General features: G+C 44.2%; 1 protein-coding gene across 11 annotated transcripts in view; it reads right to left on the reverse strand.

Moving 5' to 3' along the window:
• SMCO4 (single-pass membrane protein with coiled-coil domains 4) overlaps positions 1-24,795 on the reverse strand; it is a 95,038-nt gene that overhangs the window by 14,356 nt on the left and 55,887 nt on the right. For 9 of the 11 annotated variants that reach the window (XM_081536632.1, XM_081536630.1, XM_081536627.1 and 6 more), the window contains one exon: positions 21,935-22,011. The exons of the other annotated variants lie outside the window; for them this stretch is intronic. The gene's annotated coding sequence lies outside the window, so the exon portion shown is untranslated. The remainder of the gene's footprint in view (positions 1-21,934; positions 22,012-24,795) is intronic. 11 annotated transcript variants of the gene reach the window in all.

A 24,795-nucleotide genomic window follows, 5' to 3' on the forward strand; every position in this document is an offset into this window, starting at 1 on the left:
GGGAACACTAAAAGAACCTTGGGGTGGGCTGCTGAATAACATAGACTCAAAAAGCTAGGGTTCTCAATAAGCGGGATGAGGAGCCTTCCAGCCAAGCGCTTTCTGTGCAGAATCTGTTTCCTCGCATGGTATCTCTGCATCTTATCTACTACTGCCCTTTTTAACAAGAAAGTGGAGTGTACAGAGCAATTTCACGTCTGGGTTTTAATTCCCATCCTGGCACTTATAGGGTCTCGGCAAGGAACCTTTAATCTCTCGGACCTTCAATGACTGTATCTAAAACAGGGATAAAAATTCCTAGCATTTAAATATTTTTTGAGCATCTATGTCAAGAGACGGTGGGTAGTTTACAGGAACATGGGAGATGGACAACCAACGAATGAATAGATTATGTGTCAGATGATGCTACATGCTTTAGAGAAAATAAAAATGAGGGAAACAGAGGCTGCAAATTTAGAGAAATCAATCAAGGAAGCTTCATGAGAAAGTGACACTGGGCCAGAGACTCCAGGAGGTGAGAAAGTGACCTAGGCAAGACTGGAGTCACCGGATGGCTCTGCCTGTGTTGAGAAGAGCAACCCTGGACCACTGGCTGTGGGGGGCCAGGGCCGAGGCCAGGAAAGGGGTGCAGATGCCAGTGAATCACTCAGGAGGGACGTGGTGGCTCGGTCCTGGGCAGGGGCAGGTGTGGTGAAAGCAGCCAGGCACTGGGGGCTTTCTGAAGGGAGTGCCAACACGACTCACCAGCAGACTGGAAATGGAGTGTGAAACAATACGATGACCTGAGGTTCTGTGGCCCAAGCAAGTACAGACATGGAGGCCCCGCAGAGGGGCAGGGGAAAGATGGGGGGATGGTCATGAGGCAGGCAAAGCGGTGGACGCCCAGACGCTGTGGATCTCATCATTGAACCAAAACGGCCCACTGCCCTCCTTCGAAGACAAGTCAAAGTTAAATTTACAGTGATCAGCAACTGCAAGCACAGCAATTTGTTTCAACTAGTTGACCTGAAGCAAACTCAACCACGGAAAGGGCAAAGGAGACGACTAAGCAGAAGCAAAGGAATGTGAAAGTCCTGTAAGAGGGTCCAAAACAGTAACTTTTGAAATGGTTGGGTTCCAAAACAGTAACTTTTGAAATGGTTAAGATGCCCAGAAAGAAATACAGTTAACAGCAGCACACATCACACAAATTAAAACCAAAGTTTTACAGATGATATTGGACATGACTTAGTGACTAAACACCAATGCAAGCTTATTATGTGCAGCATGCTCTGATATTTCCTATTTTCTTTCATCAGGGGAAATGCCACTTCAATCCATGGAAAATGACTTGCAGTCAAAACAACACTGGACAGAGACCAGGAAGGGCTGGTGAATGTTTCAATCGCATTCCCAGAAGAAGTCGCAGAAACAGCCTGACAGCCTTTTCCACCTTGATCAATAACAGGCTCTTATGAGAATGAAATGGAAGTAACGCATGTGAAGTTACAAGCTCTTCTAGGTATTGCCATTCCTTAAGTGGCAATTCTTGATTCAAACCTGCAGGTTCCCTGAACCTCATCTGCTATTCAATCAGGTACTTTTAGACACTAGGTACTGAAAGTAAGCATCACTAATTTATCACTTGGTAATGATAGCTCAACTCTGTGACAGGTGAAAACTAAGACAAGGTTGCAGGAAAATTCCTGAAGATAATCATACCAGCCAATTACATGCACTGCACTGGATGTCTATTTTTTTTTAAGGCAGTGTTTCTCTAACTTTTCCATCTCAAACATGGCAGAGAGGAGTGGACAATCATTCCTGGAGGCAAAGCCAACACAAGACTAAAATTGTAATTGTCTCCTCTTTTATTTTAAAATGTCAAGGAATCATATATGACATTAGCCCTTGCTGTTCACTTGGGATGTGCATGGCACTGTGCTAAGGGGGCTCTCAGTGTCCCAGGCTCGCACCTCACAGGCAACGAGTGTTTTTGTTTCTTTTTTTAATTTGGCTGTGCCGGGTCTTAGTTGTGGCACACAGGTTCTTCGATCTTTGATGTGGCATGCAGGACCCTTAGTTGCAGGATGTGAACTTACCTGCAGCATGTGAACTTACCTGTAGCAAGTGAACTTAGCTGTAGCATGTGAACTTACCTGTAGCATGTGAACTCTTAGTTGGGACCTGTAGGATCTAATTTCCAGGCCAGGGATTGAACCTGGGTCATTGGGAACCTGAGCATTGGGAGCTCAGAGTCATAGCCACTGGACCACCAGGGATGTCCCGAGAAATGAGGTCTTGAGAGTCAGTGTAACTTGCCCAGGACCATGAAGCAAGGAAGTGGTGGGACACATTCAAATGCACCCAGTCTAGCTTCAGAACTCCAGTGTAACCACTAAGCTATTTGATTTCTCCTCTCTTCAGTTCAGTTCAGTCACTCAGTCATGTCCGACTCTTTGCAACCCCACGGAGTGCAGCAGGCCAGGCTTCCCTGTCCATCACCCACTCTGGGAGCGTGCTCAAACTCATGTTCATTGAGTCGGTGATATCATCCAACCATTTCTTCCTCTGTCCTCCCCTTCTCCTCCTGCCTTCAATCTTTCCCAGCATCAGGGTCTTTTTCAAGGAGCCCATTCTTCTCATCACTTGGCCAAAGAAGTGCAGCTTCAGCTTCAGCATCACTCCTTCCAATGAATATTCAGGACTGATTTCCTTTAGGATGGACTGGTTGGATCTCCTTGCAGTCCAAGGGACTTTCAAGAGTCTTCTCCAACACCACAGTTCAAGAGCATCGATTTTTCCGCACTCAACTTTCTTTGTAGTCCAAATCTCACATCCATACATGACTATTGGAAAAACCATAGCTTTGACTGGACCAACCTTTGTCTGCAAGGTAATGTTTCTGCTTTTCAATATGCTGTCTAGGTTTGTCATACCTTTTCTTCCAAGGAGCGTCTTTTAATTTCATGGCTGCAGTCACCATCTGCAGTGATTTTTGGAGCCCAAGAAAATAAAGTCTGTCACTGTTTCCATTGTTTCCCCCTCTACTTGCCCTGAAGTGATGGGACCAGATGGCTTGATCTTAGTTTTCTGAATGTTGAGCTTTAAGCCAACTTTTTCACTCTCCTCTTTCACTGTCATCAAGAGGCTCTTTAGTTCTTCTTCACTTTCTGCCATAAGAGTAGGGTCATCTGCATATCCGAGGTTATTGATATTTCTCCCAGCAATCTTGATTCCAGTTTGTGCTTCATCCAGCCCAGCATTTCACATGATGTACTCTGCATATAAGTTAAATAAGCAAGGTGACAATAAAACAGCCTTGACATACTCCTTTCCTGATTTGGAACCAGTCTGTTGTTGCATGTCCAGTTCTAACTGTTGCTTCTTGACGTGCATACAGATTTCTCAGGAGGCAGGTCAGGTGGTCTGGTATTCCCATCTCTTGAAGAACTTTCCACAGTTTATTGTGATCCACACAGTTAAAGGCTTTGGCATAGTCAATAAAGCAGATGTTTTTGGAACTCTCTTGCCTTTTCTATGATCCAACGGATGTTGGCAATTTGATCTCTGATTCCTCTGCCTTTTCTAAATCCAGTTTGAACATCTGAAAGTTCATGGTTCACATACTGTTAAGCCTGGCTTGGAGGATTTTGAGCATTACTTTGCTAGTGTCTGAGATGAGTACAATTGTGAGTAATTTGAACATTCTTTGGCATTGCCTTTCTTTGGGATTGGAATGAAAACTGACCTTTTCCAGTCCTGTGGCCACTGCTGAGTTTTCCAAACTTGCTGACATATTGAGTGCAACACTTTCACAGCATCATCTTTTAGGATTTGAAATAGGTCAACTGGAATTCTATCACCACCACTAGCTTTGTTCATAGTGACGCTTCCTAAGGCCCACTTGACTTCACATCCCAGGATGTCTGGCTCTAGGTGAGTGGTCACACCATCATGATTATCTGAGTCATGAAGATCTTTTTTGTATCGTTCTTCTGGCCACCTCTTCTTAATATCTTCTGCTTTTGTTAGGTCCATACCATTTCTGTCCTTTATTGTGCCCATCTTTGCATTAAATGTTCCCTTGGAATCTCAAATTTTCTTGAAGAGATCTCTAGTCTTTCCCATTCTATTGTTTTCCTCTATTTCTTTGCAGTGATCACTGAGGAAGGCTTTCCTATCTCTCCTTGCTATTCTTTGGAACTCTGCATCCAGATGGGTATATCTTTCCTTTTCTCCTTTGCTTTTCTCTTCTCTTCTTTTCACAGCTATTTGTAAGGCCTCCTCAGTCAATCATTTTGCCTTTTTGCATTTCTTTCTCTTGGGGATGGTCTTGATCCCTGCCTCCTGTATAATGTCATGAACCTCTGTCCATAGTTCTTCAGGCACTATATCAGATCTAATCCTTTGAATCTATTTGTCACTTCCAGTGTATAATTGTAAGGGATTTTACTTAGATCACAGCTGAATGGTCTAGTGGTTTTCCCTACTTTCTTCATTTTGAGTCTGATTTTGGCAATAAGGAGTTCATGATCTGAGCCACAGTCAGCTGCCAGTCTTGTTTTTGCTGACTGTATAGAGCTTCTCCATATTTACCTGCAAAGAATATAATCAATCTGATTTTGGTGTTGACCATCTGGTGATGTCCATGTGTAGAGTCTTCTCTTCTGTTGTTGGAAGAGGGTGTTTGCTATGACCAGTGCATTCTCTTGTCAAAACTCTGTTAGCCTTTGCCCTGCTTCATTCTGTACTCCAAGGCCAAATTTGCCTATTACTCCAGGAATCTCTTGACTTCCTACTTTTGCATTCCAGTCCCCTATAGTGAAAAGGACATCTATTTTGGGTGTTAGTTCTAGAAGGTCTTTTAGGTCTTCATAGAACTGTTCAACTTCAGCTTCTTCAGCATTACTGGTTGGGGCATAGACTTGGATTACTGTGATATTGAATGGTTTGCCTTGGAAGCAAATAGAGACGATTCTCTTGTTTTTGAGATTGCATCCAAGTACTGCATTTCAGACCCTTTTGTTGACTATGATGGCTACTCCCTTTCTTCTAAGGGATTCTTGCCCATAGTAGTAGATATAATGGTCATCTGAGTTAAATTCACCCATTCCAGTCCATTTTAGTTCACTGATTCCTAAAATGTCGATGTTCACTCTTGCCATCTCCTGTTTGACCACTTCCAATTTGCCTTGATTCATGGACCTAACATTCCAGGTTCCTATGTAATATTGCTCTTTACAGCATCGGACTTTACTTCATCACCAGTCACATTAACAACTGGGCATTGTTTTTGCTTTGGCTCCATTTCTTCATTATTTCTGGAGTTATTTCTCCACTGATCTCCAGTAGCATATTGGGCACTTACAGACCTGGGGAGCTCATCTTTCAGTGTCAAACCTTTTTGCCTTTTCATACTGTTCATGGGGTTCACAAGGCAGGAGTACTGAAGTGGTTTGCCATTCCCTTCTCTAGTGGACCATTTTGACAGAGCTCTCCACTATGACCCGACTGTCTTGGGTGGCCCTAGACTCATAGCTCATGGTTTCATTGAATTAGACAAGGCTGTGGTCCATGTGATCAGTTTGATTAGTTTTCTGTGATTGTGGTTTTCATTCTGTCTGCCCTCTGATGGAGAAGGATAAGAGGCTTATGGAAGCTTCCTGATGGGAGAGACTGACTTGAGGGGTAAACTGGATCTTGTTCTGATGAGTGGAGCCATGCTCAGTAAAACTGTAATCTAATTTCTGTTGATGGGCGGGGCTGTGTTCCCTACCTGTTGTTTGACCTGAGGCCAAAGTATGGTGGAGAAAATGAAGATAATGACCTCCTTCAAAAGGTCCTGTGCATGCACTGCTGCACTCCGTGACCCCGACCCTGTACCAGACCACCGCCGACCCACGCCTCCGCTAGACTTCTGGACACTCACAGGCAAGTCTCGTTCAGTCTCTTGTGGGGTCCCTGCTCCTTTCTCCTGGGTCCTGGTGTGTACAAGGTTTTGTTTGTGCCCTCCAAGAGTCTGTTTCCCCAGTCCTGTGTAAGTTCTGGAGGCTCTATGGTGGCGTTAATGGTGACCTCCTCCAAGAGGGCTTATGCGACAGGCTGTATGACCCAGGTCTGCTGCATGCAGAGCCGCTGTGGCAGGCCCCTGTGGCAGGCCACCCCCACAAGAGATACTCAAACACAGTTCTGGCTCAGTCTCTGTGGAGTCTCTGGGTCCTGGTGACACAAGGTTTTGTTTGTGCCCTCCAAGAGTCTGTTTCCCCAGTCCTGTGCAATATTCTTTAAATGTTGTTTCTCCCAAACCTTTGGGTAAAACAGGGCCCACACCACACTCACCCCAAGGCTCTGTGCACATGCTGGAGAGCACCCTGGGCGTGTGGAACCCCAAGTCTGCCAGAATACCTCTGGCTTCCTCACACTCTGGCCAGGAACGGGCTAAACAGCCCTTCTCTCCTAGACATGGGACACCATCCTCATGTTCTCTTAGGCATGAGCTTCATTAACAACCAACCTATCAAAAGTGCCAGTTGTTTGTGGCATCTTTAAAATGAAAAATTCATCTCTATGCTAAATTAAGGCAAGTTAATTACAGCACCTGGCTGATGGCAGACAGAGAGAGAGAATGAGGGATTGACTGAAACATCAGATGCAAAGAACAACTGCAACCACACGCATGCAAGACTGCATGCCTGGGCCCTTCTGAAACACAGACACTGGGGTTGACCCCACAGAGGGCCAGCCTCAGAGAGAGATGGGCAAGCTCTCTAGACCACTCATCTTTTCAACAGACACTCGCTGGGCACCTAAGTGCTAGGGACTAGCCAGTGACACAGAGTCACTCACTCACCAGTTCATACCATCAAGCACTTAATAGGCACCTACTGCATGCCAGGCCCTGCTCGTCTGCACATACAGACAGATGAACTGACTGGTCCATCTCGTCAGTCACTGATTCACCTGGATGCATGAGGCACTGTCCTGGCAGTGGAGATGGAATCACGAACAACACAAAGTTCTAGCTCTGACAGAACACACATTCCAGGAAAGGCAGATAGACGAGAGACAAATCAATACATAGCATATCAAGGAGTGAAGTGCTGTGAAGAAAGACAAAGCAGCATAAGGTGACAGCAGAGGGCACGCGGTAATACTAACAGCATTACAGGGGCCTGTATCTGATTAGACAGCAGAGGCCTCAAGGAGAGGCGGGAGTGAGACTTGAGCAGAACCAGGGCAGGAGGGCACCTGAAAATACAGTACCTTTGCAGCACCACAGTGTGGGCCCATGGGCGCCTGATGGCCAGGGAGCAAGAGGAGGAGCAGAGAGGGTGAGAAGATCACACTAAAGAGGATGCTACAGATGCACAACAAGGTCTCAAAGCCTGTTGTTTGTTCTTCACTGCAGGCCCTGACCACTGACAGAGTCCAAATATCCTGCAAAAGGCATCAGTAAACGAGGCTGCTGTGCAGAATCTACCCAACGGCAGCACAGCCAGTGCCCTGTGTGGCATCCAGCAGCCGCACTCCTGACCCTCTGCTCGTGGTGACACAGAGAGCCCACAGGCCCTCACACCCACAGCTTCTCACCTTGGCCGGCTTTACTCACAGATGAGAAAGCCCATCTGAGCCCCTTAGTCAAACTCAGGTACCCTTTTGCCTACGTTTGCACCTTTAAAATAGCCCTTCTTTGCTCCACTCTTCTTTCTTTTTAAAGAGTTCATCATTTTTGTTCACCTCCCCCACCAGAAGACATTCAGTAAGCATTTACTGAATGCTCTAAACCTGTTCCTCTTACTAACGTCACCCAAGGCAGAAGTTTGGGGGTTTTTTGGATGCCTCCCCTTCCCCTAATTCCTTGTATCAAATTATCCCCCAAGACCTATGTTAGGGAAATTAAAATGGAGGAAGTCTTGTTCAGGCTTCAAAGCAGGAGAGCAGGCCTTCGACCTGCCTGGACACTGCCCAGATTCCATGCCTGCCTTTAAACACAGCAAGTTAAGCAACACTTCAGATAAGAAAGGGAGTGGGGTCTTGGAATTTTTGAGTCCCTGGAGGTCTGGCCATTCCCCCAGGGTCTAAGGAAATCCTATGACTCACAAACTGAAATGAACATTGTAAAATGGTTACAGTGTAAAACTAGAGCTGCATTTTTGCATGCAAACTGATGATGACATCAGTTTGCGGCCTGGGATTACACACGGGAGCCCACAAAACTGCAATTTGAAATGTCACCCATGGGATGACACACCACCTGGGAACCCTTTCCCAATTGGGACCCCAGATTGCTGTTAATGAGGGCCTTTCCAGCACTGTTGAAGTCTGGATATAGGTGGGCCCAATTTGATGATGTTTACGCTGTTATTTCTATTGTTTCTATTTCTTTTCTTTTAATGAATACATATTGAAATTAAGTCAAATAATCTACAAAAAACTGAAATTGTTTATGTATGTAACAAGTGGTTTCTTTTGTTAATGAATCCTTTGAACCTAAAAGGAAAGTAAAACTTTTGGCAAAACAGACCTACTACTCCCTTTTCCTAAACATCTCTCAATTCATTCTCCTGCTCCATCCCCACTACCAGTATGTCAGGCCCTTGTCTGGTTCAGGCAGATTTTTGCAAAAGCCTAACCTGTGTTTCCCTGCCTTGCCTTGCTGCTTTCTCAAGCCCTAAGTAGTACAAACATTACTAAATCTCTCTACAATCACTGCCCATGGATGGGTGTGGACCCACTCCACACACTTTCCCCTTCTGAGCAAAACATATGCAGTAGTAGTTGTGAAGAATCACTGTAGAAGCAAATGCAAGAGATGTACACATTTAAGGTATGGATGACTCATTCCCTGGTGGCTCAGACAGTAAAGAATCTGCCTGCAAGGCACATGACCCAGTTTGATCCCTTGGTCGGGAAGATCTCTTGGAGAAGGGAATGGCTATCCACTCCAGTATTCTTGCCTAGAGAATTCCATGCACAGAGGAGCCTGGCAGGCTACAGGGTATGGAATCGCAAAAAGTTGGACATGGCTGAGCAACTAACACTTTCACTTTTTCACATGGATGACTCGTTTAAGTCGCATACATGTTTTAAAGTCTATGGCATCACCGACTCAGTGGGCATGAGTTTGAGTAAATTCCAGGAGCTGGTGATGGACAGGGAGGCCTGGCGTGCTGCAGTCCATGAGGTCGCAAAGAGTTGGACATGACTGAGCAACTGAACTGAACTGAACTGTTGGAAATTCATAAGCCAAAACACATTTCTAGTGTAAACGGGCACCACTTCACACTTTAAGGTAAACAATCAACCAACTAATAATGAGAAAGACAAGCTATCTGTTATTGATAATTAAACATCGAGATTCCTAGCAATTAAAAATTGTCACAAATTCAAGATGCTGGCAATAGTACACTCTTACTATGGTGCTGTTTGCAAAAATCTATGGGAAATTCTATGGCTTGTATAAGTCTATGCTCTATGGGAACCTAAAACGCATGACTGCTCACATGGTGAGGAACTAGACTCCAAGTTAAGGACAAAACAGACTCATCTAGAAACTCCACCAGGCAGAACAGTCACCCCTCAGGATCTGCAGGGGGTTGGTTCTAGGACCCCCGTCTTCAATGTGCACCCAAGTCCCTGGTGTTAAATGGCAGTTTTTGCATGTAAACTATGGCACAGCCTCCCATATACTTTAAATCATCTCTAGATTCCTTGTAATACCTAACATAATGTAAATGATATGTAATTAGTTGCTGTACTTGGCAAATTCAACTTTTGCTTTTTGGAACTTTCTGGAATTTTTTTTTCTCGAACATTTTTGATCCAAGGCTGATTAGAGCCACCAATGGAGAACCCAAGGGCACGGAGGTCAGACTGCAACTTAACACCAATCACATTTCAGTAGCTTTTAATGACATCCTTGTGATCACAAGTAGATAGCCTGCAGTCATACCTTCAACTTGGAAGTCTGTGGAATTTTGAGACCCACACCCTTAGGAATCACTGAAAGAAACTGCATGTCTGAATCAGATCACTGCCATCCAGAAGAAGACTTGTAAGTAGAAACCCAGACTATAGAATCCCTACTGTAAAATCAAACCTCCAGGATCTCCCTTGTGTAAAGTCCCATGGGGGCATTCTATAGCATGACCTGCCCACCTTTCAGCCCCCAGCCCAGTCCATGCCTCTAACTACAGTGGCTATGCATCCTCCTTGAGCCCTCCGGGCAGGCCACACCCTTGCCGACCTCCCAGGCCTCCACTCATGCAGTTATCTGAAATGCTCTCATACACCTCTTTTCCCCCAGCCACCCTTCCACTTGGCAAATTCCTCCTTTGAGACCCAGCTCAAGGGTCACACACTCCTGAAAGCATGTCATGACTCCCTAGTCCCTGAGGTACGTGGGGGACTCATCTCTGTGCTCCCATGACATCTGGGGTCAAACTCCACCCCAGCACTCACCACGCTGCACTAAGATCCCTCATCTGCTATTCCCATTATGTTATAATCTTTGCTTGCAGCTCATCACAGTGATTCATCCAATTGGTACTAGAAAAAATTCCAAACTCAAGGTCACAGAAAAGTTGTCCTAATTTGAGGCCAAAGTGCACCAAAAATAAAGCTGGAATTTCAGTAATTCCCATTACCTTGATTGAAAGGCTTGAGGAGAATGGAGAGTGTCACTGGACTAAGAACTCACTTTTCAGGTGCTGTTTGTGTGTGCATGGCTACACACACACACACACACACACAAGCAAAGTTCAAATGAAAGGGAAGGAAACAAGTAGGGATCATAATAGAAGAAATGTGTATAAAAAGAAAAGCTGTGTACTGGTATTTTGTCTGTCTCTTTTTTCCCTTGTAGAAAGTCAGTCTTTTCTTCTACTGGCCTGGAACCAAGTTTCATTTATGATTTCCTGAGCTAAAACGTTGTGCACATTTTTATGTCAAAACATTTGGGGGAGGAGCGCTTGGAGAATAGCACAATATTAGGTTTTAGAATTTTTGTTAACTACATATTGATTATTTACTTATCAAGGCTTCAAATGAAATAGTGGTCCACCTCTATGTTCTAAGCATTGATAGGGTTGATATTCTGGGGTTTGAGGAACAAAGCACTCCCTGTACCACTTCCCAGAACTCTGAATCCACCCTAAGTGTACCTTAGCTGGCCTGCAGTTATTTTATTGCACTAGAGAAATCAGAGTCACTTCAATCCGCCCAGAAAGTCAAAAGTGAAAGGGTAAAGCATCTCACAAACTACTTCAATGCAAAGGAAACAATGCTGTGGGATCTCCAGCCAGTCCCGGGGCCCAGACTTCGCAGTCCCCTCCATGGGCCCTGCTGGGCACATGGGCTCCATCCCAGTGCGGGAGGAGGTCACTGAAGCTTTGAGAAAGAAGTGAATGATGAGACAAGCATTGCTGAAGATCCTCTGGCTCCAACATGGTGAGCAAAATGGAGGATAAGTAAAAGCAGAGCAACCAGTTCAAGGGCCTTTGCAGTGATCTAGGCAAACAATGACATCACCAGACCTGGGAGACACATGAGGAAAGGCAGCAGATGAATTCAAGACCTGCTTCGGGAGCACCACTAGGACTTGCAATTTGGAGGAAGAGAAAGGTAAAGGATAAGAGACGACTCCCCAATGTCTGGACTGAAAAAGTGAACTAAGAGTTGTGCTCCTTAATGAGATGGGGGGAAGGGAAGGCTGGAAAGGGGCTGTGGCAGAAGGAGACCAAGAGTTAAAATTAGGACCCATTAAACTTTAGGTGCCCATGAGACAGCCAAGTTCACTAACTTCTATCAAAGGTATAAACAGAGGAGAGAACAAGATGGCAGAGGAGTATGTGGATGTGGAGTGCATCTCTCTCCACGGATACATCAGGAATACACCTTCAGACGCAAAAGTGCATGCAGAACACCAGCTGAGACGGGCAGGAGTACCTGACCAGCGGAAAAGAATATATAGAACCATGCAAAACTCGGTAGGATGAAGGAACTAGGGGAAAAAACAGGAGTCTTAGTAGGACTGGACCTGCCCTCGGTGTGTGGGGGAACTGAAGCAAGGGTCCAATCCCCACATTGGGACAATTGTCTGAGTCAGAGGAGAAACATTTAAGGCTGAGAGAGAAACAGCTGACCTGTGGCAGCCTAAATGGAATGAGAATCAGACAGTTCTTGCCACAGCCATGCATACCCTGGACAGGAAAGCAGGTCCCCTGGAAGGCGCAGCGTCTGGGCACTGGAGTTTAGGGATTGTGGAGCAATCCCAGGGCGAGGGCTGCTGTTGACCATGGAGAGACAGACAGAGGGGATGTGAGGGAGGAGACTGTGGTGGGAAATGCCTGTGGAGGAAAGCCAGGCACCATGGAAGCAAGGCGATACTGGTGAGTCACGCATAGGGGGTGGAGCCATCACCATAGCCTCTCTCCCCACACGCCAGCATCAGCAGCTGAACAATAGAGAGGCTGGCCCATCAAATGCCCGATGCACTGATCTACAGAGTAGGACCCACCCAGGGGGCCCCTCTATGTGCCTGATGCACTGACCTACAGTGAAGGACCCCAGGCAAGAGAGCCCTCTAAGTGCCTCAACGGGCAGAGCTACAGAGAAAGATGGGCCAAAGAGGCCTTCTTATCGCCAGCTATAAGAGGCTCGAAAAAAGACTCTGATCTGACCATAACACCTGCACTGGAGGCAGCTGGTGTTCCTGCACACGTGGCACTGCCAGGGTCCCCGCAAGCCAAGCAGCTGAGCCACCTTCATGCTCAATCCTCACTGGGGCAGAGCTGCCACAGGCAAAAAAGTCTTGTCTATGCGTGCAGGATCGCTTTGGTTAGGTCTAACTCTTTGTGACTCTGTAGACTGTGGCCTGCCAGGCTTCTCTGTCAGAGAGGGGGTTCTCCAGGCAAGAATACTGGAGCATACTGGCCACTACTGGTTGCCACACCCTTCTAGAGAACTATACTTCCTGCTGCCCTGGTCACTAAATCTCTTGAGTACTTGGTGCAGCCAGAACCCCTCTCTGTGTCTGTAGAGTATATAAAAGGTCATTGAGAGCTCCCACAAAAGAAAATGCACTAGCTCTGCTAGCTGTGGACACTGGAGGCAAGAACACACAGGAGTAGGACCAGGTTAGAATCCGAGCTGCCCCTACAGCAGGTCCAGAAACGAACACAGTGTTGGAGGGCATCCCAGGGAGGTGAGGTGGACTGTGACTCCCATCAAGGGAAAGGACTCTGACAGCAGTGACTCAAGAAAAACATTTATCATTCTTATGTTTTGAATTGTTCTGTAGATTCTTTTGGATTTTTTTTTCTTTTTCTTTCCCCTCTGTTGAGCTGTCAATTTTATTGGCACTATGAAATCTAATTAAGCTTTTGAGCTCTTTTTTTTTTTCTCAGTGATATTTTTTATTGTTGGTATAAACCTCTGCCTCTACGTTGGGCTTTTGCAGTTCTGTGGAGTTATCTTTTTTTTTTTTTTTCAGTCGTCTTCCTTTTTTTCCCCTCCTTTTTTAATTTTAGTTTTTGATTTTTTAAATCCATTTTATTTTTTCTGCATTTATTCCTTTTTGTTTACTTTTCCTACTGTTCTTCTACCCTTGCAGTTAATCTTTAATGTATATAAATCTTCTTTATCTACCTCTATGTAACTTTGTGTATCTATTCTTTCTTCCTTTTCTTTCCTTCCTTTCCTCTCAACATATTTGTCAGTTTTGTTTTTATTGCCTTATTCCCCACGTGGCACCTTGCTTCAGTTTTGTTTTCCAGTTTGTGATTTAGTTAGTTTTGTTCTTAACTGGTAGATATAATTTTTTATTTCCTTTGTTCACCGGGGCAATCTACTGTACTTTATTTTTGTTAGACTGTTTTGATTTTGTTTATGGGTGTATACGTATATGTGTATATTCCATTATTTTAATTATCATTTGCCTGATTTTTTGTAACTGCCATTTGTCTAGGGTTCATCTTTGGTTTCTCATTTTTCGGTATTTGTTTTAATCTCACTTAAGGCCATAACCAACCACTTGTGGAATCTTCGTTCCTGATGAGAGATCAAGCCCTGAGCCTTTGGAGTGGGAGCACTGACTACAAAGACTCTAGACTACCAGAGAACTAACCCTAGGGAGTATCAAACAGTGAGAACTCACACAAAGGAAACCACTTGAATACAAGATCTGGCATCACACAGCCAGCAGTAGCACCCTGTGAAGGACGCCTCACCTAAATAACAAACAAAGCAAAAATACAAACCCAATCATCAGCAGACAGGATTACCACCTCACTCAGCCTTGCCCATCAGGGGAAAAACAAAACTAAACTAAAAAAACTCAGCACAGATGTCACCCTATATGAAGCTTACAGAAACCACTGGACCAACCTGAGGAGGGCAGAAACCAAAAGGAAGAAAGAATTGAATCCTGAAGCCTGGGAAAAGGAGACCTCAAACACAGTAAGTTTTAAAAAAAAAATACTAGTAATAATGAAAAGCAGAGAAATAGTACACAAATGAAAGAACAAACTAGAAACACAGAAGCCCAAATAAATGAAGAGGAAATAGGCAAACTATCTAAAAAAGAATTTAGAATAATGGTAGTAAACATGATCAGAAACATTGAAAACAGAATGGAGAAAATGCAAAAATCAATTAACAAAGACCTAGAAGAATTAAAGAATAAACATACAGAGACAAACAACACAATTACTGAAATTAAAAATACTCTAGAAGGAATCAATAGCAGAATATCTGAAGCAGAAGAACAAATCAGTGAGCTGAAAGTTAAATGGTGGAAATAACTTCTGAAGAGCAGAATAGAGTAAAAAGAATGAAAGAACTGAGGATAGTCTGAGACCTCTGAGACAATATCAAACACAGAATCATTTGAATCATAGGGGTCCCAGAAAAAGAGAAAAAGGGTATGACCAAACTTTTAAAAAGATTATAATTGAAAATTTCCCCAACACGGAAAAGGAAATAGTCAATCAAGTCCAAGAGGTGCAAAGAGTCCCATACAGGACAAACCCAAGGAGAAACATGCCAAGACACATACTAACTAAACTAACAAAGACTAAACACAAAGAAAGAATATTAAAAGCAGCAAGGGAGAAGCAACAAGTAACATACAAGGGAAACCCCATATGCTTAACAGATGATCTTTCAGCAGAAACTCTGCAGGGCAGAAGGAAATGGCAGGATATATTTAAAGTACTGAAAGGGAAAAATCTACAACCAAGATTACAATTCCTGGCAAGGATCTCATTCAAAATTGATGGAGAAATAAAAAGCTTCTCAGACAAGCAACAGTTAAGAGAATTCAGTACCACCAAACTAGCTTTACAACAAATGTTAAAGGAACTTATATTGTGAAGAAATACACGAGAAGAAAAAAGATCTACAAAATCAACCCCAAACAATTAACAAAATGGCAATGCTGCTACTGCTACTGCTAAGTCGCTTCAGTCGTGTCCGACTCTGTGCGCCCCATAGACGGAAGCCCACCAAGCTCCGCCATCCCTGGGATTCTCCAGGCAAGAATACTGGAGTGGGTTGCCATTTCCTTCTCCAGTGCATGAAAGGGAAAAATGAAAGTGAAGTCTCTCAGTCGTGTCCGACTCTCAGCGACCCCATGGACTGTAGCCTACCAGGCTCCTCCGTCCATGGGATTTTCCAGGCAAGAGTACTGGAGTGGGGTGCCATTGCCTTCTCCAAATAGGAACATATATATCAATAATTACTTTAAATGTAAATGGATTAAATGCTCCAACCAAAAGACACAGACTGGCTGAAAGGATACAAAAACAAGACCCATATATATGCTGTCTACAAGAAACCAACTTCAGACCTCAAGACGCATATAGACTGAAAGTGAGAGGATGGAAAAATATATTCCATGCAAATGGGAAGCAAAAGAAAGTTGGAGTAGCAATCCTCATATCAGAAAAAATAGAGCTTGAAATAAAGAATATTACAAGAGATAAGGAAGGACACTCATAATGATCAAGGGATCAATCAAAGAGAAAGAACAACTGTAAATATCTATGCACTCAACATAGGAGCACCTCAATACATAAGACAAACACTAACAGACATAAAAGGAGAAATCGACAGTAACACAATAAAAGTAACACAATAAAAGTAGACTTTAACACCCATGGACACTCATGGGTGACACTCACACCAATGGACAGATCATCAAAACAGAAAATTAATAAGGAAATACAAGTCTTAAATGATACATTAGATGAGGTGGATCTCACTGATATTTTGAACATTCCATCCAAATGCAGAAGAATACACCTTCTTCTCGAGTGCACATGGAACATTATTCAGGATAGACCACATCTTGGGTCACAAATCAAACCTCAGTAAATTTAAGAAAATTGAAATCATATCAAGCATCTTCTCCAACCACAGTGTTATGAGACTAGACATCAATTACAAGAAAAAAAGTGTAAGAAACACAAACACATGGAGATTAAACAACACGTTTCTAAATAACCAACAGGTTACTGAAGAAATAAAAAGGGAAATAAAAAAATTTCTAGAAACAAATGACAGTGAAAATACAACAACTCAAAACCTAGGAGATGTGGCAAAAGCAGTACTAAGAGGGAAGTTTATAGCAATACAATCCTACCTCAAGAAACAAGAAAAACATCGAATAGACAACCTAACTTTACACCTAAAACAATTGGAAAAAGAAGAACAAAAAACCCCAAAATTATTAGAAGAAAAGATATCAAAGATCAGAGCAGAAATGAATGAAAAAGAAATTTAAAAAAATAGTAAAGATTAATAAAACTAAAAGCTGGTTCTTTGAGAAGATAAACAAAATTGACAAGCCTTTAGCCAGACTCATCAAGAAAATAAGAGAGAAGAATCAAATCAACAAAATTAGAAATAAAAAAAGGGAGGTTGCAACAGACAATGCCGAAATATAAAGGATTCAGTTCAGTTCAGTCGCTCAGTCGAACCTGATGACTGTCCAGTGAATAAAATTTCAATGACGTGTGTCAGTGAAAAAACATACAAGAACTAATGTTCTAGTTCAGTTCGGTTCAGTCTCTCACTTGTGTCCAGTTCTTTGTGACCCCATGAACAGCAGCACGCCAGGCCTCCCTGTCCATCACCAACTCCCGGAGTCTACCCAAACCCATGTCCATTGAGTCGGTGATGCCATTCAACCATCTCATCCTCTGTCGTCCCCATCTCCTCTCACCTTCAATCTTTCAGGATCTTTTCAAATGAGTCAGCTCTTTGCATCAGGTGGCCAAAATATTGGAGTTTCAGCTTCAACATCAGCCCTTCCAATGAACACTCAGGACTGATCTCCTTGCAGTCCAAGGGACTCTCAAGAGTCTTCTCCAACACCACAGTTCAAAAGCATCAATTCTTCAGCACTTAGGTTTCTTTACAGTCCAACTCTCCCATCCATACATGACTACTGGAAAACCATAGCCTTGACTAGACAGACCATTGTTGGGAAAGTGATGCCTCTGCTATTTAATATGCTGTCTAGGTTGGTCATAACTTTTCTTCCAAGGAGTAAGCATCTTTTAATTTCATGGCTGCAATCACCACCTGCAGTGATTTTGGAGCCCCCAAAAATAAAGTCTGCCACTGTTATAATCCTTATAAAGGATTATAAGAAACTATTATGAACAACTATACGGCAATAAAACGGATAACCTGGAAGAAATGGACAGATTCTTAGAAAAGTTCGATCTTCTAAGACTGAACCAGGAAGAAATAGAAATTATGAACAACCCAATTACAAGCACTGCAATTGAAGCTGTGATCAAAAATCTCCCAAAAAACAAAAGTCCAGGACCAGATGGCTTCACAGGAGAATTCTAGCAAACATTTAGAGAAGAGCTAATGCCTACCCTTCTAAAACTCTTCCAAAAAATTGCAGAGGAAGGAACACTTCCAAACTCATTCTACGAGGCCACCATCACCCTGATACCAAAACCAGACAAAGACAACACACAAAAAAATAAAACTACAGGCCAATATCACTGATGAACATAGATGTAAAAATCTTCAACAAAATTTTAGCAAACAGAATTCAGCAACACATCAAAAAGCTCATATGCCATGACCAAGTTGGGTTTATTCCAGGGATGCAAGGATTCTTCAATATACACAAATCAATCAATCAGTGTGATACACCATATTAACAAACTGCCTACCCCGACTATCTGGTAAACCCTCTCATCATCCTTCCAGAAAGTTCAAATGTCACCTTCTCTGCAAATCATTTTCTGACCTTCCCTCCTCCAGCATGCTGCATGTAACTCATCTTTTGTCTGGACCTCTCTCTAGACCCCAGTTGTAGGAAGGCTTTGTTTGGGTGGGTCACCAGCTGAGCTCAGGAACCTAGATCAGTGCCATTATGTTTTCTGAATACAAAAATACTACTAGTATACCAGCAATCCCACTCCTAGGCACATACCCTGAGGAAACCAAAACTGAAAAAGACACATGTATCCCAATGTTCATTGCAGCACTATAACAATAGCTAGAACATGGAAGCAACCTAGATGTCCATCAACAGATGAATGGATAAAGGTGTGGTATATATCCACAATGGAATATTACTCAGCCATAAAAAGGAATGCATGTGAGTCAGTTCTGATGAGGTAGATGAACCTAGAACCTATTATACAGAGTGAAGTAAGTCAGAAAGAAAAGAAATACCGTATTCTAATGCATATATAAAATCTAGAAAAATGGTACTGAAGAATTTATTTGCAGGGCAGCAAAGGAGAAACAGACATAGAGAATAGACTTATGGACATGTGGAGAGGGGAGGAGGGGGTGAGAGGTATGGAAAGAGTAACACGGAAACTTACATTACCATATATAAAATAGATAGCCAACAGGAAATTTGCGTATGGCTCAGGAAACTCAAACAGGGGCTCTGTATCAACCTATAGGGGTGGGGTGGGGAGGGAGATGGGAGGCAGGTTCAAAAGGGAGGGGATATATGTATACCTATGGCTGATTCATGTTGAGGTTTGACAGAAAACAACAAAATTCTGTAAAGCAATTATCCTTCAATTAAAAAATAAATAAATTTGTAAAAAAGATATAAAAAGAGCTGTGAACACAGATGGAGAAGGCAATGGCAACCCACTCCAGTACTCTTGCCTGGAAAATCCCATGGACGGAGGAGCCTGGTGGGCTGCCGTCTATGAGGTCGCACAGAGCCGGACACGACTGAAGTGACTTAGCAGTAGCAGTGAACACAAAGCATGGAGTAATGGAAGCCTGGGGCGGATCTCACAAATGATCATTCCTGCCCTTCTCTCAGGGTGCTCATATGTCCACCTCTGTGCCAGCTCAAGGTGGGGTGTACCTCACGGGGAGCTCATGTGGCTAAACTCAGCCAGGACACGTGCAAGCTGCTTCTAAGATGATCTTCAGTAAAGCAGACCAGTTTTGGGGCTAAGAAAAAAAGTCTTGTTAATGATAAAATGGGATTTGCATCATACAACAATGCAAAGTAAAGCATGTATGTGTGCATGCATGTTAAGTCACTCCAGTTGTGTCCAACTCTTTGTGACCCTATAGACTGTAGCCTGCCAGGTTTCTCTGTCCATGGGATTCTCCAGGCAAGAATACTGGAGTGAGTTGCCATGCCCTTCTCCAGGGGATCTTCCTGATCCAGAGATCAAACCCAGGTCTCCCACACTGCAGGCAAATTCTTTACCGTCTGAGCCACCAGGGAAGCCCAAAGTGAAGTACACAGCCTGGTATTTTTTTCAATTACAATCATTGTAACAGTTGTGCTGACTTCCTGACACTGATATTTTCAAGGCATCCAGGCTGAAGGGTCTCAGTATCTAGCCATGTGTCCTGACAGTTACATCACCGGGGGTACTTCCCTGTTTGGGGGATTCTAAGTAGAACCTCCCCAGGGAACTGTCAATCTATGGTGGTACAGATGCAGAGGAAGTTCTCACAAGAAAAAGCCGAGAGTAGATGGCCTGTTTTAGGGAAATGATGACCCTGAATTTCGCCTGTTTTAGAGAAACAATGACTCTGAGTTCACATCCTGCTCTGAAGTTAATATGCTTCTTCAGGACCAGCACCTGGTGTCCTATCAGGATAGATCTATTTTTCCAGTTTTGCCACCAAAGGACAAATCAAAATGCCATTCAACATTCTGCTTTCTAATTAAAAGTTGAGCCATTAAAAAAAAATTTTAACTAAACAGTCGCACATGGCAATAAAGCACTGTGCTTTGCAGCCTTGATGCATGGCCCCATTTGCAATTATTTAGAGGGGAGGCAGGAAGATCGTTATAGATAGCCAGATTAAGGTGCCCCAATCCCTGTTAGCGTCTCCCTGCGCTCCGAGAATAAGACAGCGCAGCATTCATGTAAAGTAAGTCAATTTCCTGCGTTTAAATAAGCCCGAACAGAAAATAAAACTCACGAGACTGACCGAAAGCTCTCAGGAAGAAGAGATCTACTTTTTTAAGAAAGTGGCCTGGCTGTGGGTAGAGGAAACGCCAGGATCAGACCGCATCTCTGGTCAACAGGTCAAGGCTCCCGCCCCTGCGAGGACACTGGAGTGGGTGAAAAGGGCCCCCCGGCTTTGTGACAGTAGCCGCTTCCAAGGAGAACGAGCAAGATGGTGCAGGGAGAGGAAAATCAGGCGCTGTTAACACTGGCAACGGGCCTCACGTGGAATATCTAGCACTCTGAGTTTCCGGGAATGGGAAGCCGCCATTTGCCCCTGCCTGTTTCCTAGGACTGGTGGGAGAAGAATTCTAATGGTGAGCAGAGAAGCACTTTTTGAAACGGGAAGAACTCATCAAATGTAGCAGACAACTGCTGGTCACTGCCAGGTGGGAACAACTGGAATGAGTCCTCTTATAAGAGGATGGTGACCAACAAAACAGATAAAATAAATAAGGAACATCTTTGGGATATTCAGCAGGTTCAGTAAAAGCAGATGAGAAAAGGAATCTACTGACAATGATTAAAAAAAAAAAAGGTTTGGAGCAGAGAGGTGGATTCAGATGCAACTCTCTGTTGACTGAGGCAGTCTGGAAGATCATATGGATGGGTGGGTGGAGGAAGAGGGGTCTGCCATCAGGAGACAAGAGGGCCACAGACACAGGTGTGAGAAACCCCACCTCGTGCAGTCCCATTCAACACCACCCTCAGCGAGGCAGAGTGCGGTGGGGAGCCGTGCTTCCAAGGTCACTGGTTCCCTGACCTGCCTGTCACCTCCCTTCCCCTCAAGCTTCTGGATCACAGCTCTTAACGTGGAACCAAACTGTCTATGAAAAATAAAAACTAGATATGAATGCTTTGCTTCATTTCCCCAACAGCCAAAACACAAAAAGTAGCTAGAGATTAAAAATCTCTGATGAATGCTCAAAGAATAAAATCGATTTATAGTATAGGCCCTATACGGGTGGAATGGTGGAGGTACGTAGTGAATCCACACATGAGGTGACCACTACTCATTCAATAAACATTTGTGGAGGCAGCTTCTATGTTCGAGGCACAGTTCAGATACATCTTAAGGGAGTGACTGGGGGAAACACGCAAACAGGTAACTATAATCCAGTATGGAAGTGCTACAGTGGGGTGAGGGTCACAGAGAAGGAGCCCCACATTCCACATGGCTATGGGAGGACAGAGAGGAGGGGCACAAGGTCTCCCCTCGGATACAGGTCAGTGAGAGGAACACAGTACAGTGGGGGTTCAAAAGCAGGAGAAATCACACCAGCCAGAGGGGAGAGCCCTCCTTTCCAAGGAGGCAGCCATTGATAAAGGCCTTGAGGGACGACTAGGAAGAGAAACTAGGGCTGGGCCAGGCAGAGGAGGGCTGCGTATGCCTGAAAAACAATAGGGACGGTTATCCCTCCAAACATGGGTTTCCCTCTTGAGAGGACTTTAGCAGACAGGAATTTGCTTCTATTTACCTTTTCTTCAACTTCAAGTACTGCTGCTTCAGTAGTTTCAGCAAACTGACTTCCAGGAAAGGTGACTTGGATTATTCCTGTTGAGAAACCAGAAGAAGAGGTATAACAGGTTTGGTGGGATTGCTCTCTGCAGACCTCCTGTGACACCTCCACCAAGTCCCTGATGAGAGGGCGGTTGAGTGGCTCCCCTCCCCCAGCTGACTCCTCACCAGCACTCATGCTGCCCCGCCCCCTCCCTCACTCACACTAGGCAGGACCACAGGCCCAGAACCAGAGGAGCATGCCTGCTCCAGCCCCCAGCACACTGGTCAGGCTGTTCCCTGCATTCCTGAGGTTCCTGCAACAGACACTCCGCTGACTTAAACTGGAAAGAGAGCATTTCTTTTCCTTGCAACCAAAAGTTACTTATTTAAAACTATGAGATCCAGGGTTGGGACTAAAAAAAAAAAAAAAACATAAGTAGAGGGTGATGAAATAAAGACTTCTGAAACAAAGCTTCAGGAAAAATAAAAGAGGAGAGACAGTGACCTGGGCCTCTCAACTACCATCCCATAATATCTGAGAGGAGAGGAAGAGAGAGGTGGGAAACCCAGAGAGGAGACCCAGCAAATAAGTCATAAAATTTGAGGTATTCAATACTAAGATGGAGACCCAGATGTTGGGGAAAGAGGGCTCCTAACATGGGTATTACCCATAACAAAATAAAAAAGAATTTCAATGAAAATATAAAGGTGAGAGACTCTGAAAGTGTCTATAGCACATGAGGAATAATTGAGTAACCATACAATGCCTATCAATACTATAATGAGAAGTGAAATAACAAAGATAAGTCTTGATTTACTGTGCTGTCCTTTTTTGGTCTTAATAAACATTTTATTTACTCATGGTTGGTGGGTCAGCAATTAGTGCTGGGCTCAGTGGGGTGGTTTTTCTTCTGGTCTTGCCTGGTCTACTCATGTGGCTACAGGCATCTGTGGCTCAGCTGAGCCAGATGGTAGACCAGCTGATTCAGTTCACATACTAGTGACTGGTGCTAGTTATTCATGTTGTCTTTAGAGTCTATTTTAGTAAATGCAAACATTTTTTTCCCTAAGATCTTGAAAGATTTATGCCAACTATCCCCTCGACCTAATTTTCCATTGGTTTCTCAGTGGGTCAACCATGAAATCACCTACTGTAGGGCTTCAAGACTCTAACCCCTTCTAATCCCTCTACTAGGGAGTAAGACTTCCATGAAGTTTAAAGATAAGGGCTATGAAAGGGAGGGCTGGGAGGCAGAACTAGAAAGTAGATGGCTTTTCAGGAGGTCTGAATGTCAAGTTAAATTGCATGCATGCTCAGTCACTCAGTCATGTCTGACTCTTTGCAACCCCATGAACTGTAACCCACCAGGCTCCTCTGTCCATGGGATTTCCCAGGCAAGAATACTGGAGTGGGTCGCCAATTCTTACTCCAGGGGATATTCCTAACCCAAGTATTGAACCAGCATCTCCTGCAGTGAGATTCTTTACCACAGTACCACTTGGGAAGCCCCAAGTTAAGTTGGATGGACTTTATTCAAGCAGCTTAAGAGTCAAGATGACTGTAGGCTAATCCCATATTCTCTGAGAGATAATTACCACTCTGAAAATGTAGAATGTTAAAATTGGGCTACGGAGGGAAAATATGACCCAAAGCACAAAGACGAAAGCAGTCAGCTGGAAATTAAGTCAACAGTAGCCGTGATCTTTACCCTAGACAGGGTACTTTGCCTGCTGCTGTTGGCTCATTAGCTGCAGCAAGGGCTTCATGAGCATCTCCTGGCTTCTGGGCCTTCTAGGCAGCTCGGAGCTCCAGGGGTTCCCTGGAGCATCAGCGTTCACTCTGTGGGGTACAGAACAGCGACAGGGACGCCAGCTGGCCTGCAAAGCAGGCTGAAGGGCAGCGATCCTGTCTGCTCATCCCAGACCTGGCCCCTAGGAGGCCAGCGTCCATCTCTGTTTCAAGCAGCAGGGGCACCTGCTCTAATCTCAGCCCCACCTTCTCCTCTCTGGGCTTGTTTCCTTGTCCACAAAACCGGGGAGGGAGACAGGACTCATGGCCCTCAGAGGGCGGTCTGCCGACCAGACCTCTCTGCTGCTGGTTCACAACAAGCCAAGTACAGAAATTAAGAGCAGTTCAAAAGTTTTTAGTGCTTATGACACTGCTACCCAGCCAAGCACATGATTGGGGGACTGTCTTGCTGAACAGAGCACAGACTTTTGTATGAGTTTCCTGCAAATGCCATAAAAAATTTATCACAAACTGAGCAGCATAGCACAACAGAAATTTATTCTCTCACAGCTCTGGGGGCCAGAAGCCTGAAATCAAGTGTTGGCGAGGCCACATCCCATCCAGACTCTAGAGGAGAGTCTGTTCCTTGCCTTTTTCAGCTGCTGGTGACTGCTGGCATTCCTCGGCTTGTGGCCGCATCACTCTTTCATTTCCATGCCTTCTCGTGTGTGCACGTGTATGTGTGTGTCTGTGTGCATGTGTGTAAAATCTCTCTCTTCCTCTCTAAGGACACTTCTGGTCACATTTAGGACCCATCTAGATATAACCCAATATTCCCAAGTGTTGCAGTGGTAAAGAACCCATCTGCCAATGCAAGAGACACAGGTTCAATTCCTGGGTCAGGAAGATCCTCTGGAAAAGAAAATGGCAACCCACTCCAGTACTTTTGCCTGGAAAATTCCACTGACAGAGAAGCCTGGCAGGCTACAGTCCATGGGGTTGCAAAGAATCAGACATGACTGAGCACACAGTCACACACCTAGATAACCCAAGATGTGTGTGCGTGTGTATTAGTTGCTCAGTCATGTCTAACTCTGCAAGCCCATGAA

This window comes from Giraffa tippelskirchi, chromosome 10 (genome assembly GCF_054371585.1).
Source record: "Giraffa tippelskirchi isolate mGirTip1 chromosome 10, T2T-mGirTip1v1.2.pri, whole genome shotgun sequence".
In the NCBI taxonomy this organism is placed as follows: domain Eukaryota; kingdom Metazoa; phylum Chordata; class Mammalia; order Artiodactyla; family Giraffidae; genus Giraffa; species Giraffa tippelskirchi.